Below are 16,534 nucleotides of genomic sequence, written 5' to 3' on the forward strand. Positions count from 1 at the left end.
CTCAGAAGCCATGCAGGAGTGAGAACTAAATATAATAGTAAGGAGTAAGGAGAGCTCAGAAGTCATAGCAACCAAGAATAAAAAGACATAAAAAAGCAAATATTATGATTATAGTTTACATACTATTAATAAACTTGCTAGGACCTCAGTGCACTTTTGAGTTTCATTCCATAGAATTTTAATACCATTGTAACTCTGAAAAAAAAAAAAAATTTGAGTTTCTTCAGTGCTCCTGAGGTCAAACCACATGAGATAATTAAAACATGGAACATCATCATATACTTTACAGAAGTGAAATTCACGTGGGGTATGTTATTCGGTCACTCACAAGACTTCATTTCTTTGTTCCTTATTTCCAGAATGGAATAGCAGTGTAAGCTCTGTAGCAACCTTTGTGTAAAGCACATTTATTTTCGGTATACAAGTACACATATTCTTGAGAAATAAGTGCACACACTGCCGTCTCACTAAAGAAACACACTGGATATGGGCTTACTCTGGAAAGACTGCCTTGAATTGGTTTCTATTTATATTTTGTTTCAGAACCAACCACTAAATCACAATTACAGTAACATCCAGTTACAGCTCCACAATTTAAGGTTCCTGTGCAGAAATTATTCATTTTTCACTTTTTGGAGTAAAGTTTTTATATAACAGTTACCAAAATTCCAGGAAATTATTCAGACTACTACAAAGGAATTTGTCTTACTTAGATTATCATTAGATTCCCATTTGCCTTATGGAAGCACAAGGCACATCAGCCTTTATTTTCATATTTAACATATATAGCTTTATATGGAGGAATTTCTTCTTCTTTAGTTTTGTTTTAATTGAACATATTAAAATTTATCAGTTTCTCACTATCATTTTAATTTGATAAGGCATACCAGAACAAAATTTTGTATTAAACTCTGTCTTTGCATTTAACAACACCCAGATGTGTCTTGCGTATTCTATCTAGCATCATGTTATGCAGTTGATTGGGTACTGTTGTATGGCTGGATTGAAATAACAAACATTGTTAATAATGAATTCCATCATGCAGTCCATAATGTATTGATATGGGAAAGGGAACTTTTTTCTTCTCATTTGGTCATCCTAAGAATATCAAGTTTCTCAGCATGTACATTTCAATGTGCAATTCAGTACACTAAGTAAATTCATGAAGAATATTATCAAGCCATGTAAATAAATCAGCACACTGTCGAAGAACATCAAATTAAATGTTAGACATCATAACTCTGTTTGTGTTAAGTTTTTAAACCATTGCACACTAAATTCTGCTTCACTGCCATAGCAAACAGTACTGCTGGAATGTGTAAATACGAATGTGTAAACTGCTACATTCATGGATATAAAAATCATATTATGGAGTACTCACCATTCCCCAGATTTAATAAAATCCATGTAGGCATAGTGTATAGCCTACATGGAAGGTGCCGTGGCTGTGTACGCAGTTCCCTCTCGGTAGTGCCCCATGCATATTAATGAAGATGCATTACTAAGGAAGAGCCATGTAACATGGTTATTGAATCAGTGTAGGGAGTGTGTTATTGTTTCCAGAGATGAGCAACACACACCCTGCACTGACAGAGTACAGTATATCAATGTATGCATATGTATTTCATTTATTTTTGTTTTTATATTTGAGTGGCGCAGAGTGGCATGCAGCAATTGACACATGCCAGACATCTAAAAATAGAAAGTGGATACATTTAATTATGAATGCAAACATCAAGTTTAAGCATAGCTGAGTGGGTTTGCATGGCACAGCACAGTGCTCAGCAGTGCTTAAACGTAGTTGAGAGATATATCTAAAAGTATAGCAGGATTCTACACATCCACGTAGCCAAATGGTTAGAGTAACAGCCTTATGTGCAGTAGGTGCAGAGTTTGAGTACACAGAAGGGATATGAATCACTTATTTTCCAAATGCAAATTATGACAATTATTTTTAAATCCTGATGTGCTGTGCTCAGCTAAGCTCCACTAAGTCTTATTAAGCCATGTCAGGCACTGCTTAAACAAGATCCATTGTAGCACTGTTTGGTACCATGCAGCTCCGCTTAGCTGCTGGTCTGCACACTGCTAAGCAGTGCCAAGCACTGCCAAGCATTGCCAGTTTAAGCACTGCTGAGCTGAGCTCAGTTAGTTTGCATGGTGTTAAGCAATGCGCCACATTGTTAAAAATTGTCCAATGGCATTAAAGGGCAGGAACACAGTGTATATTAAGTGCAATAGGAGAGAATACTGCAGAATCTGTTGGGGTTCAACCTGTGAGGATACTATGATAAGTATTGGAGAGGGTTTGTGCTTCCGGGCTCAGCAGCAGGGCATTGAGGAGTCCAGAGCCATGGTCTGGCCCTTTGTGAAAAACCATGCAGACTGGCTCATGCAGGGTGGTTACCTGGGTGTGTAGTGCAAACCAGTGGCCTGAGACTGGCTGGCAAGTGACCTCACCAGTGCAACTGGCATCCCATGCACAGGTGAGCAGTGTCATCACTACCATGATGACCTCAACAGAAGAAAGTGGGCTCTCTTGGATGCCTGAGTCCAGGAATCCCAGCCAGGCAATGTTCCACAAATGTGTAAGTATGTTTACCTGTGTTGCACCAATATTTAACCTTGAATATCTGCTAAACGAGTATAATGGTGCGCATGTCTCCCAGCAGCTGCAAAGGTAACAGCTCACAATGTTTAGGTGCATGCAGGGCACCTGGCCAGGTTGTGCCATGAGTGTGGTGAGTACAGACGTATCATCCAATCTATAGTCATATAAGCAAGAAAGAGTAAAGCATTAACTGCCATTAGGTATATAAACAGTTTTGATTGTATTGTAATGATTGTGGTCATAGACCTGGACTGCAATAAATGACTATTATCAAATGTGCAGCATTAAGCATGAAATATTAAAGTGATAACCTTGATTATGTAAATGAAATACAGTTTCTATTGCAATAACTGTGGAATTACAGCTGTATTGCAACACCTGCATTACATTAATTGTTGGTCAGTAAAAGCTTGAACGTATACAAGTAAATGCATGAAGGTATCTGTATTAAAATGTTGTGCAATACATTTGGAATGACAGCTGAAATTTCAACCCAGTAACAATATATTGTGCACATGTGCAGTTTATTTAGTAATGTATAGGTTACCTAGTCTCTCTGCCATGACTGCATTTCATGCAGCTGTGTCCAACTGTCACTGCACTCTGTTTTTGTTTCCAGGTATGCTCTAGGACAAAATCAGTCAGTCCAATGTCAGCAGTGATGTAGTAGCTCAGTTTGTTAAATGCCACATACGAAGTACATTTTGCTAGACACAGACCAGGGTTTGAATCCAGTTCCATGAACTAATAACTATTACCTGAATTAGACATGTTATGATGACAGATAGTCTCTTCACAGGGACTACTGGTAAATGGGTGAAGTTGCCCATATTATGTGTAAATAATTGTTTGGTCAGAAGTCACAGATTGTTAAAATAATTTTCACGAATGTGCTATTTATCCACATAATAAAGGAAACAGATTCAGTTATAACAAACTGTAATAAAATAAAAGAAATAAAATGTGTAATAACAGATATCATTTTCTCCACTGGGACACAGGTAAAAGGGTGAGATAGCTCATAGTATGTGTAAATAATTGTTTGTTAAGATGTCGCATACTCTTAAAATGATTTTCACAAATGTGCCAGTTATCCAAACAATAAAGGAAACAAAATATAATAAGATAAAATAATTAAAATGTGTAATCAAGGTATGGCTGTATTCCTGGAGTGTCTTGTAAAGGTTGGTGCAGTCAATTACTGCATGTGATGCATATGTCCCCTGCAGTCAGTGGTATTAGGCATGATCTCCATGCCTGCATGGCATGATAGTTGTGTACTCTCTGTACTGTACACATGCATGTCTCTCAAGTGTCACACTGTCACAGAATATAATTGCTGTTGTGTAATCCCTCTATCACAGATATATCATTGACATGATTATATGTGAATATCAAATTAATATTACATCAGCCCACAGTACTCCTTGGTAGTTATATAGGTCCACTTGATGTGCACATTTTCTTTGCAGTTGTGTACCAGCAGCTGTTACTGCTTGGTCCATAGTGTCCCATGCAGATAGCTTGAGAGGCATGTATGTGCTATAGCTACCTGCACAGCAGCTAGCATTACTGTTGTCAGCTATATAGCCCATGATGGTATTAATGAACTGTATTTCTCTCTCTTTCCACCCCTTATCTTCACATATTTATTATTGTTATATATTGATTATCATTTATTATTAACATATGTTGTTCCAAAAACTGTATTTTGGGCATGTATTTTATTAATATTATGTATTACTATGGTTTCATATTAACATATCTTGTTGAATTACATATTCTTTTGGCCTTATGCCATAACTGTTACTGGCATGCTGTTAATATACTAACTGTTCTGTTATTTATTGTTTTGTTTCACATCATGTGTATTTAACTGTAATGGGGTTATTTACAATGCTCTGGCATGCTGTTATTACTAACAATGGTTTTGTTCATAACTCACCTATGTTTATTGCTCTACCTCCATACCCACAGCATGTCAAGGTAGGCTGGTTCCTGGTGATCCACCTACCCTACATCAGCCAGCCGTGGCACTGAGTACAAGCTCTTCTGGGACCAAAGCCAGTGGTGGCCCTTCTGCTGGTCCTGCACCACCTTTGAGTGGAACCACCTCAGGGGATGGGGACAATCCCCCTGGGAGCAGGGGCAGACAGGGGCTTGTCACCCAGGATACTCTACCAACCATAGTGTGCAGGATTGTGCATAGGAGTTATGAACAATGCCTGTGCCAGATTGAGGACAGACTAGATAACCTGGTGGGGCCTGAGGGCCTCAGCACCCAGCCTCCAGCACAGCCACCTTTGGGGCAGTGAAGGAGCAGTGTTGACTGCCCATGGATGAGGATCTCAGTCATGCTGCTGCTGTCTAAAGGCACATGCACCTCTGATTACACAACACCCTCCCCATACAACTTGTTTACCCCCTCATGTGTCACACACTGCCCCTGTATGTTGTCTTGTCTGTCTGCAAATGCAACCACCCCTACCCAACTTATCTCCCCACATGTACATATATCCCTTCCTCAACAGTCCACTCTCTCATTAAAAAATGGCACCTGTCCCACAAAAAAAATATTGCCCCATACATAGCTCTCCATTTTGCAGACATGTCCACTGGACACAACTAATTATTAAATTAATTAATTAAGACATTTATGCTGCCCTCACCCCTTTGTCTGGGGTATGAGACTCCAAATTCAAAATTCTGTAAAACCTGCACAGCTGTTGCTGTAGAAGACATAGAAAGATATGGTTCTTTCCTACACCCTTCCTACACAAACCTACCTACCTTTCAGTATGTTTTTCTCCCTGCTTGCTCCCATTTTACCACTTTAATATCTCTCCCTTTTTTCTTCTTTTTTATTTTTAGTGCGGGTTTGCATGGAGCTAAGTGGCACTCTACACAAACCTGTGCGAACCCACCTAAAACTGCCTTAATCATCTTATGTGTTTCTCAGAGTGTTAGGCACATCTGCAAAAAAAATCCCCTGCCACATCTCAAACCCTGGCCTCTGTCAACTACACCACAGTGCATTAGCCCACTAGGCCAATCAGCTCTGATTTAAAGCAGGGGTTTCCAGCAACATATACTAATTGCCACTGACACATTGTATGCACATATAATGGGAAAAAATGGGAGTGCACTTACTACTGCGATGCAGACACTACAACAGTATACAGTCAGATAAATAATAAAAATGTATGTGCGTGAGGCCTGGGATAGCAGGTATATCTGCCAACTGTACAGACTGTTGCAGAATGTCCAGCGTGTTGTCCCCTAGTTTTGGAACAGTTTTCACAAAAGCATATGTTTCTGCTAAAGTACTGGCAAGTCATTAAAGACTGAGGTTAGAAAATCATGACAGATATTTGAGTGTCATACTTCCTACCCTTCAGAAAACACATGCTAATGCAAATACTGTGTCACAGACTGTATACATGCACATATATCTTGCAAATACACCTGCTGCAACACTGACTTAGTAGCTCAGTCTGTTAAATGCCTTGCATACAGTACATTCTGCCATCCACAGTTCTGGATTCGAATGCAGTGTGTTGTACTTCAATTACATTCTTTTGAATACACCAAATAATGACTGAGTCATGCAATTTTAACCAAACAGGCTGCTGCTACGGAATTAAATGGTACTCATGTTTTCAAGTCAAAGGCCTGTAGGTAGAGACACATTGCACATATTTGTATAGCCTAACTATATGTCCCCTACTACTCTCTGACAGATATACCTTAAGCACGTGCCTCAACTGGGCTGTTATGGGTACCCTCATTCTGTTGTTATGACAGAGCTGACACTGCTCCCTCAGTGACACATACAGCTTGCTATCCTCCAAAGTGTTCACACTCCCCTCTATGTGTCCTATGCTGCAGCATGCAGCTGCAGCCTGAAACATATGCAGCTGTATGTTAAGCTACCTGCTACAGACCTACCATACCTCACAACCCCCTAGAATAAGGAATCCAGACAACACCCATATGTAAGGGGGTTGGGGGGGGCAAAGGTCTAGCGACAGCGACATGTTTCACAGTTTGCCCCAATGAGCATAGTAAGCTGGTAGACTAGCAGCGACTGCAGCAGCATGCAGATTCTGATGGGTATGATGTATGACACTCACATGTCTCTTCCCCCTTACTGACCTCAACCCATGATGTTTAACATTGAACTGCAAGATAATCACAATGTCATTTGACAATGGCCAAACATAGCATGCAACACTGTGGACATACCTCATAAATCTCAACAGTGTACAGTATTTGTATCTATCCTCTGTGATGCTGTAGTCTCCACACTTCATTAATATCCATCTTAAAGACTAAGAAAGGGGCCAAGGCCTGCATGAAGTCCTTAAATGTTGCACTGTGGTGCCTTGTCATTGGCTAATGAAAGTGCAACCCAGCTGTATTGGATGCAATTAACAAGTCTGAGCCATGGACTGATGCTCAGGCAATTAACTGTTAATGAACATGACCTACAAAAGGCAAGCAACTGCCTATGGGAAACAGGCCTGTAACTTGCTTTACCAAGACAGAGTATGATTTAGCAAGCTTTTTTCTTGAGGATTTGTTCACAAAAGGATTACGTCACTCAACCAGGTATGTCATACAAGTTCTCATATAATGGGATGCAGATGGGAGGATGCAGTTATGGGGAATAGGTATTACAACAGTAGGCCTGTAGTACATCTCTGGGAATGACATGTTGGTGGCTCTCTGCTATTCAACAGCTGCAGGCATGCCTCTTAACTGTGCCTGCTGTGAATGAAATCACAGCTCTGGCCCTCTCAGTCCCTCCTACAATGGTCAACTACTGTACGAAAACTACTTGTTTGTGCGTTAGACATACTGACAGTAAGTAAGGGTTGACACAGCTGTCATATCACATGATGTACTGTCAATTAGCTCCTCTCAGTCTGTGAATGTGACACATGAATAGTTTAGAGATTGTAAAGGTGTCCCTGACTGTCCCGGATGTACTCTGGCTAGGTCACTATTTTGTCAACATTCATATCTCATCACTTGAGAGATATGGCTAACATACCTGGCAACCCGCTACAGCAGGAATTCAGGTCATAGCCATTATTAGTGGGGGGGGGCAGGCCCAACCTCAGTGACAGAGTATGCATTTTGGACTCAAAAAATGAAGAATAGAAGGCAGGAGTCGGCAAATCCACTCTGTTATTTTATTAGCGCTTTCGTCTGTCCAAATTAAACAAACTTCTTCAGATAAAAGTTAAAAGGATATTGCATCCATTAAATAGGGAAAGTCATATGACATCACTTCCTGATTCCTTAAAAAATACTTCAAAATGTTTAAATTAATAGTTCAAATCTTTGCTTTAAATGTTCAAATAAAAATATATATAAGTGTACATATAAATGATGTATGAAAGTGTCACTTTGCTTGTCCAGACTGCTAAAAGAGGTTGTTTTGAAAAATGTGTCATCTTTCTAAAGCCTTTAAATGTAACAAACATTTCAGGTTGCAGTTCTCATTGAGACCTGGATGGCAAAAGACATTCAGCCGTAATTTGGACAGATGAAAGCGCTAATAAAATAACCGAGTGGATTTGCCGATTCCTGCCTTCTATTCTTCATTGTTTGAGTCCAGTTTGTGCTTTCCCTAATTTTAAACTGGTTGCTTTCATGGAGATGGCAGAAGAGGTGTTTCCACCTTCACAGTCTTTATTCTCTTCCACCTCTCCCCAGGTGAGGGATGAGATGAACATTGAGACTTTGACACATTGATTTTGTGTTTAACTAACAGGGTCGATGAGTTATCTAAACGCATTGACAACAAGCAGTCTTTATGTTCGGGCAGTAACACCAACGGACATAATTTTTCATCACTTCAACATTCCGCAATGAACATCTCGGGTCCCCCCACCTCAAACCATCAGTTGGGTTCTTCCGGAACAGGACCCAATGTTTCAAATTCCTCCCCTACGAGGGACCACAACCCACACAGTATGGAAAGAATTGATGCAAACACCAACCTTCATACCAACTTGGACGTTCCTTCCTTGAACAAAATGCTAAGGAAACTGATGGTTTTATTTTCTAACAGCAACATAGGAAATCGGACAACTTTATTGAACAACGAGTTAGGTAATGAAAATGAAAACATTTCAATTATTGACAACTTAAAATGTTTTGATTTAAAACTATTCAAGTGCAGAAAATTACAGTTGGAGGTAGTATACCTCTGTTAGTGTCTACAGAGGAAATATATAACAAAGAGACTGAGGCAGTGGAGATACCCAACAGGGTTAGTCAACAATTCTTCTTTCCACTGCGAACTGCTGCACTTATTCGACGAACAGGGTTGTCAGTTTCTTGAACTTTTGGTTAAAGACTGCAATAACCAGATAGACAAACTTTCCAATTAACTGGACATTTTAGAAAAGGTCATTAAAGCTGACCCAGACGTTCCAAGGTATAAATACGACTTCAGTCGTATTTTCACTAGCATAGACAATAGTTTAAACAAATTTAGAGAAACCAAGATAAAGAAATTAGCCAGGGACAAATGAGATTATGATGGTGGTACAGCATACCCCCACCCCCACATTCCCAAAACAGCTCCACCATGAATTCCAACAATGGTCACACAGTGGATACTCCATTACAAAGAACAGAGGGGGGCACACTGAGAGACATTCAAAGGTCACCAACAACACCCCTTAGGCGAAGTGAACGAATCAAGGACAGGGAAGAATAACAACCAACCAAACCTTCCACAACTCAGGATTTTTCCAACCAGGGAAGGATCAATCAGAAGCCTGTGGGAGGAAGTCAATGTTGGAATCACCGACAGAGGGGACAGAATCACAGAGGGAGATGACCAACCAACTTAATCAACACACATAGGCCACTAACACCAATGTAACCATTGTCACCAACTCAAATGGAGACTTTAAAATTTATATTTTTTCCACATCTCTGGCGACCCAAGAACTGGTGGACTTTCTGGCTAAGGGTTTAACTTTTGTACCCAGCAAAACTGCAAACCTTGCCAAGACCCTTATTGATTTCAAACTATTTTTATGCAAATTGAATTTAAAAATGGTCTTTGGAAGTGGTAGTTTGAGTGGCAATGAAACAAGGATTTCCAGTGTGTTTAATCCCTCATTACACCCCACCTTGGCACTCTTTGAAAAGGCATTCGAATTTGATATACGGCAGACTTTGAGCCATCCCAGGGAGAGATTTTCAAACTTTAAGGAAAAGGAAAAACTTATGTTGGACAGTATAAGGGCACATAACATCAGGGTCATGAAACCTAACAAAGGAGGTGGTCTGGTATTTATGGACGAAGAAAATTACAACTACAGAGTGGGTTTAATGTTGGAAGCAGAAACTTACGTTAAAGTTTCTTTAAACAAAGTAAATGGAGCTTACCAACACATCAGATCTTTCCTCAATGATTTGTTTATTGAAATGGTCATTTCATTGGAAACCTACATTTATTTATGTATGTCCACTCCTAAAACACATATATTTTTTGCACTTCCAAAAATACATAAAAACACCCAAGATCCACCTTTATGCCCAATTGTCAGTGGCCGTGGTTCTGCAGCTTTCGCAATTGCCAAGTATGTGGACAGTAAATTGAAAGGGTACCTGGGAATCAAACCCCAAATTTGTCGGGTTTCCTGGCAGTTCTTAGAACACCTGAATTCTTTCACATTTGATGAGTCTTTAAATTTTCTTACCATTGACATTATAGACCTTTATACAGTGATTCCCCAAAACTTAGGTCTAGAATGGGTGAGAGATTTTTTAGCAAGTAAAGGTGCATGTAATGATGAGACCTATGTGATTGAAACACATTTGGACATAGTGTTGTCCAATAATTTTTTTCTGTTTAACAACACTCTTTACAAACAAAAATCGGGGGTAGCCATGGGCTCCCCATGTGGGGGAATTTTTGCAAATTGTGTACTAGCCCACTGGGAAAATAATTTTCTATTCAAAACTGATCTGTTTAAACAACAAATCAAATGGTACACATGTTACCTGGATGATATTTATATACTAATCCAAGGTGACGAATGAACGGCCAGGGATTTTGTGGATCACATTTCTTCCCTAAGGGAATTTTTAAAGTTTACATTTTCTTTCAGTAAAGACAACATTCCATTTTTGGACATTCTCATAACCAAGGACATTCACAACAAGAGGTATTTAGCAAGTGTGTACAGGAAATTGACTTATTCCAGCAGCTTTTTACACTATGAAAGTTCCCATCCTCAACATAAAAAAAGCAGTAATAAAGGGACAAGTTGTCAGAGCAACAAGGATGTCTTCTTTGGACACCTCTTTTTCAACAGAGTGTAGTACACTCAAAGAAATGTTCTTGAAAAGGTCCTATGCAGGAACTCTGGTGGAGAATGTAATACAGGAAGTTACTGAAAAAAGGAAAAATGGGGTATTTAAAGCCATTTTGAATGGCAATGAGTGGATTGGTGGTCCAACAAACGGACACCCTCCTGTAACTACATACACGGTTACTAATACCAGCACACCTGCAGAATTCAACACCACCCTTATCACCCCTTTTTCATCTAATGCAACCATTTTAAAAGGAACTTTGATTAAAAATTAGGATTTGATATTGGCCGACCCTTTAATTCATTCTAGGTTAGGCCAAGGATCACATATAAAAGGGGTTGCAACTTAAAGGCACTGTTGGAACGACCTTTTAAAAAATGGTCACCAGTCCTGGTATGTACAAGCGCAGTAGATGTAACTTCTGCAAATACATCAAACCTGGTAGCAAAGTAAACATCAAGGTGAACTATTTTCCTATTTCAGGCAGGTGCAACTGTGAAACAAAGGGGGTGATTTACCTGGCTCTGTGTGAGAAATTTGGCTGTTTTAATGTGGGTAAGACTGAGAGACACTTGAAACAGCGTATTTATGAACATATTTACAATATTGGGAAACACAATCTTACCAATGCACTAGCCAGGCATATATCTGACAATATTCACCACAGCTTTTCTTTCACAGTTTTAGAACAACTCCCTCCTGACCCCCGGGGGGTCCATGGTCTTTAATACTTGAAGAAAAGGAACTCATTTGGCAATTACGGCTGAATGCCTTTTGCCATCCAGGTCTCAATGAGAACTGCAAACTGAAATGTTTGCTAAATTTAAAGTCTTTAGAAAGATGACACATTTTTCAAAATAACCTCTTTTAGCAGTCTGGACAAGCAAAGTGACACTTTCACACATCATTTATATGTACACTTATATGTATTTTTTATTTGAACATTTAAAGCAAAGATCTGAACTATTAATTTAAACATTTTGAAGTATTTTTAAGGAATCAGGAAGTGATGTCATATGACTTTCCCTATTTATTGGATGCAATATCCTTTTAACTTTTATCTGAAGAAGTTTGTTTAATTTGGACAGATGAAAGCACTAATACAATAACCAATGGATTTGCCGACTCCTGCCTTCTATTCTTCATTTTTTGAGTCCAGTTTGTGTTTTCCCTAATTTTAAAGAGTATGCATGTCCTCCCCACGGTTGGGTGGGCGTTCGAAAGACATGCGTAAATGGGTGTGCCTTCTTTGAAGGTTGGACTTCGAGCTGGCACCTCGGTGTTCGTGAAAATCTACTGCCAATCATTAGCGGACCGGAGTTCTGCTGTGGCGACCCCTAACTGAGAAAAGATGAAAGACAAACAACGACATGCATATTGGCCATACAAAGTAAGAGTATGAATAGAGTAATAGATATTACTGTAGCATAAATTTTTTCTGAGGGTTCTGGAATGTGACAGCCAGATTCTCTATATTTTGACAACAACCATCAATTATTGGCCAACCATTTGCCAGACAACCATATGTTTGTGCCAACAGGACCACATATATCAGGCACATGTACACATTCTGCAAACATCTGTGCATTGCAGGGGTATAATGCCTACAGGGAAGAGATACTACAGCAGGTTTGCATTGCTGTCTGTCATTGTGGCACACTGTTATTGCTGGACTGTCCCCATATACTTGTAATAACACACACCTATTTGTCTGACAGTGGCTGTATGACATAGTAGTGGGACTTTGCCCATAGAGGACATACCACAGTAGATGGCATTGATGGGTGTGGAGACATAAAGCGTATTCTGTCATGTCACACAGGGACATATGGTATTGCTATTATGTTGGTGATAGCCCCATACATAGTGTGTTAATAGAGTGTGGGGATGATGTGGGAGGTAGCAGTGGAGAGTGCAAGTCAATTTGGTTGTGCAGGGTCTGTACATAGTGGATATCCATGTATCTGGTCATGTGCTGTGTTCCCTTCCTGTTCTTTTTCAGGAAGGATGTATCGAAGGAGGCATCCACCATTTTCAGATGCTGAAAACAATGTTATCCTGGATGGCCTCAGAATGCATCATAACATTCTGCTGACCAGGAGTCGCCAGCATCATGAACAACATGCAGCACTGTGGGCTGACCTTGTCACAGTAGTCAACCAAATAGGGCTACAGGACAGAACCAAGGAGCAGGTCTGATAATGGGCAACAGATATGGTCAATGCTGCATGGAAAAGGGCTGCCACGGTGGCCAGCGACTGTGCTGCCACTGGTGGATGGTCTGCAGCAAACCTGAGATCAACCACTGGCTCCCAACCATGCATCACCCCATACATCATGGCGGTGGGTGCCAGAGCATCCACATCAGAGGAGCATCCAGGTAGGCTTCATGTGTTCATCACTGTAATACTGTATCAGTCATTGTGGCAGCCTCTACATACCAGTACACGGGTGTCAGGTGTATCTGCTTGGGAGGATTAGTTTTGATGAACAGTTTTGCACACATACTCAGAATGTCAGCAATGTAGGCAGTATCACATTAACTACTGTACATGTTGATATATGCACATATTACCCTGTAACAATGCTACATTTGGTATTGCTGACAATACCTCTCCCTCATATTTCCATAGGTACATCAGGTGTGGCCAGAGTCCAAGGTCCTGTACCTGGTAAGTGTTATACTGTTGTCTTATGTACTTATACCCTAAGAATGTTAAGGGCTGTCATTTTTCCCTAGGCACAACTGTTATGCTTAACCAGAGTACAATACTTGTATGTTCCATTTTGGAGGGGTTAACTGAAGTGCATTGAATGGGTAATCATAGTTGTGTATTTGCAGGAGCAGTAACACATTTGCACTTATTGTTGAGAAAGTTTATGCAGTCTGCTATACAGGAGGCAATCACTCACAGATGCCTGTTCACATACAATATGGATATGGCATATACCTAAGACTATAACTAGCATAGTATGTTGAAGACGGGTGAACTGCATTTTAGGTATAACTCTATCAGATACATTGGCATATTGCTTATCTCACAGGTGTATAGTACGGGCAACATTAACTGGATATAGCTGCAGTGCATGTTATGAAGGGCCTGTTTTGTCTATGTATGTTGTAATTTGTGTGTTGTACATAGGATCAGAAATAAGATATGGTATGTGTAATGCACTTGTAGCACCTCACCTGAGTGTGTGTGTGTGTGTGTGTGTGTGTGTGTGTGTGTGTGTGTGTGTGTGTGTGTGTGTGTGTGTGTGTGTGTGTGTGTGTGTGTGGATTATCATACATTATAGTGCAGGTAGTAATGTACTTATTTTGTCTTCCTCCTCTCAGGTGAAAGTGGGGGTTGGAGTGTGTCCCCCTCACAACCTGATGTCAGTGTCTCATTGGACTCTGATGATGATGGTGGCCATACTGAGGTACAGGTGGGGTTGTTGGGGCTGAATCTGTCCCATGGGTTGACATCCCTCTTCCTCCCCCATTGCTCTGCACGCAGTCAGTATGCCCACACATACCCAGTCCCCTGAGGCCACAGATATTGGACAGTCAGAGTGTGGTGACATTGAACAGGAGAGTGTGGCAACTATGGCATCAGTGAGTGTAGACACTGGCCATAGCCAGAGATCTGGCAAGGTCCCACACAGGCAGATTGACAGGGGTGCTCAAAGGTGGACTGCTGCCCATGAGCCACCTGTCACAGGTGTCACATCATGAATCACTTGCCACATGTTTTGATCTGTCATGGAGGCACAGGCATGTTCTGAATGCAACACCAGATGGATGCTTAGGATTATGGATACAGCACACTCTGACATACATGTCTCCCTCCACCACAATGGTGATGCCATGGATCATTTCACTGATGTAGTGGACAGATGGTGGAGTAAGATGTTGTCAGTCCTTGACCACATGTTGTCTGTGCTGGAACATCTGGTTGGAAATGGGCACTGGACACATGGACATAGGTCAGCAACAACATCTGTTGGGAGTCCACGCGGCCATGCACACTCATTCTCTCATAGTGGCAGTACCTCCAGCATTACAGAAGGGAGTGTGCCGTCCACATCAAGAAGTAGCAGGCCATAGACATGTGGTCCTGGGTGGTCCTGTGGGGGACAGGGACCCAGCAGACACCATTCACTGTCAGCCACTAATACGGCATTTGACCCTGGGCATGGTGGTGCCACTGCCACTCCTGGCAGAGCCAGTTCCTGTGTTCATGGCCAGAGATGGTGAACTCTCCACTCTGCCATGTATGGTCCACAGCTGTCCAACATACACATGTGTAGGGCTAGCACTGGGCTTGACTGTGTACATGCGCAGACTCATACATCACTGTCACATGCAGGTTACTAGCAGACACACACAGTACCTCTCCATGTCACAGCTAGCCAGCACCTCTTCCTGACTCACACGCATGCTGTCAACTGTTTAGCACAGCATAAATCTCTGGCACCCCTGCACCATACCCTGTGCATGTGATGATACCTGTGCTACATACCTGTCATCCATACCATCAATGCAGGGACATGCAAATATGTTTCTGATACACAGGGTGACTATATTAGATTACATGTAGTTTTGCAGTGTGGCAGTATTATGCCATGGCAGGTGCTGTATGCTGGCATGTGTCATGAGTACACATCAAACTTTGTATACCTTTGTTGCATGATGTTAGATTGGCGGTAGTGTTGCAGAATGACAGGTGTCTCACAGAACTGTGTATGTTTCTGTTCCAGCGGTCTGAGTGGCTAAGCTATGGAGACTTAGCAGCAATATAGCTGTACAGGATGGCATGGCAGGACAGCAGACATATGACATCACCAAGGTACAGTGGTATATGTGTGTGGTTACCTAGGTGCATATCTGTAGAACAGTGTGTCAGGGACAATGGAGGCAGTCAGGCATGCATACCCTATGACAAGGCAAGGCTTGGGTGTTCTGTACATACAAATATGGGTGGTGGCAATTAGCATTTATGCCTAGGCAGATGTGGGCTATTTAGGGCCTGCAGCTACTGACAGGGCAGTAAAATGCATGCCAATTGCACACCCATATGTGTGCTACTGCATGGGAATATATTTGTACACTCGCACATACAGTTGCCTTGAATGAGATTAGAAACCCTACCTCTCTATTAGTATTCACTACAGCACCAAGTATTTATTTATTTATTGCATGCACCACAGAGTTTATCTGTTTTGAAATTGTCAGCCAGTACTGTTAAGGTGGATGACATCAGCAGGCATGTAAAAGAGGCCACTGGGGAAGCTGGCAGGTAGACACAGATCCTTAAAATATATAACCATTGCACAGAGATAGGCAAGTGTAACTTCTGCAAGGGGGTATATGTACACACATGCACACAGCTGCCTGTTGCTAGGTTAGAACCCCTACCTATCTATTAGTGCACACTACAGCACTAAGTACTTATTGCATGTGCCACTGAGCTTATCTGTTCTGAGATTGTCAGCTGCTGTTAAGGTGGATGACATCAGCAGGTGTTTACAGGGAGGCCAATGTTGAGGAGGACACTAGTCACAGGGTCATAAAAGTATTGATCATTGCAC

Source organism: Protopterus annectens, chromosome 8.part0, assembly GCF_019279795.1.
Source record: "Protopterus annectens isolate FY-2018-M chromosome 8.part0, PAN1.0, whole genome shotgun sequence".
Classification (NCBI taxonomy): domain Eukaryota; kingdom Metazoa; phylum Chordata; order Ceratodontiformes; family Protopteridae; genus Protopterus; species Protopterus annectens.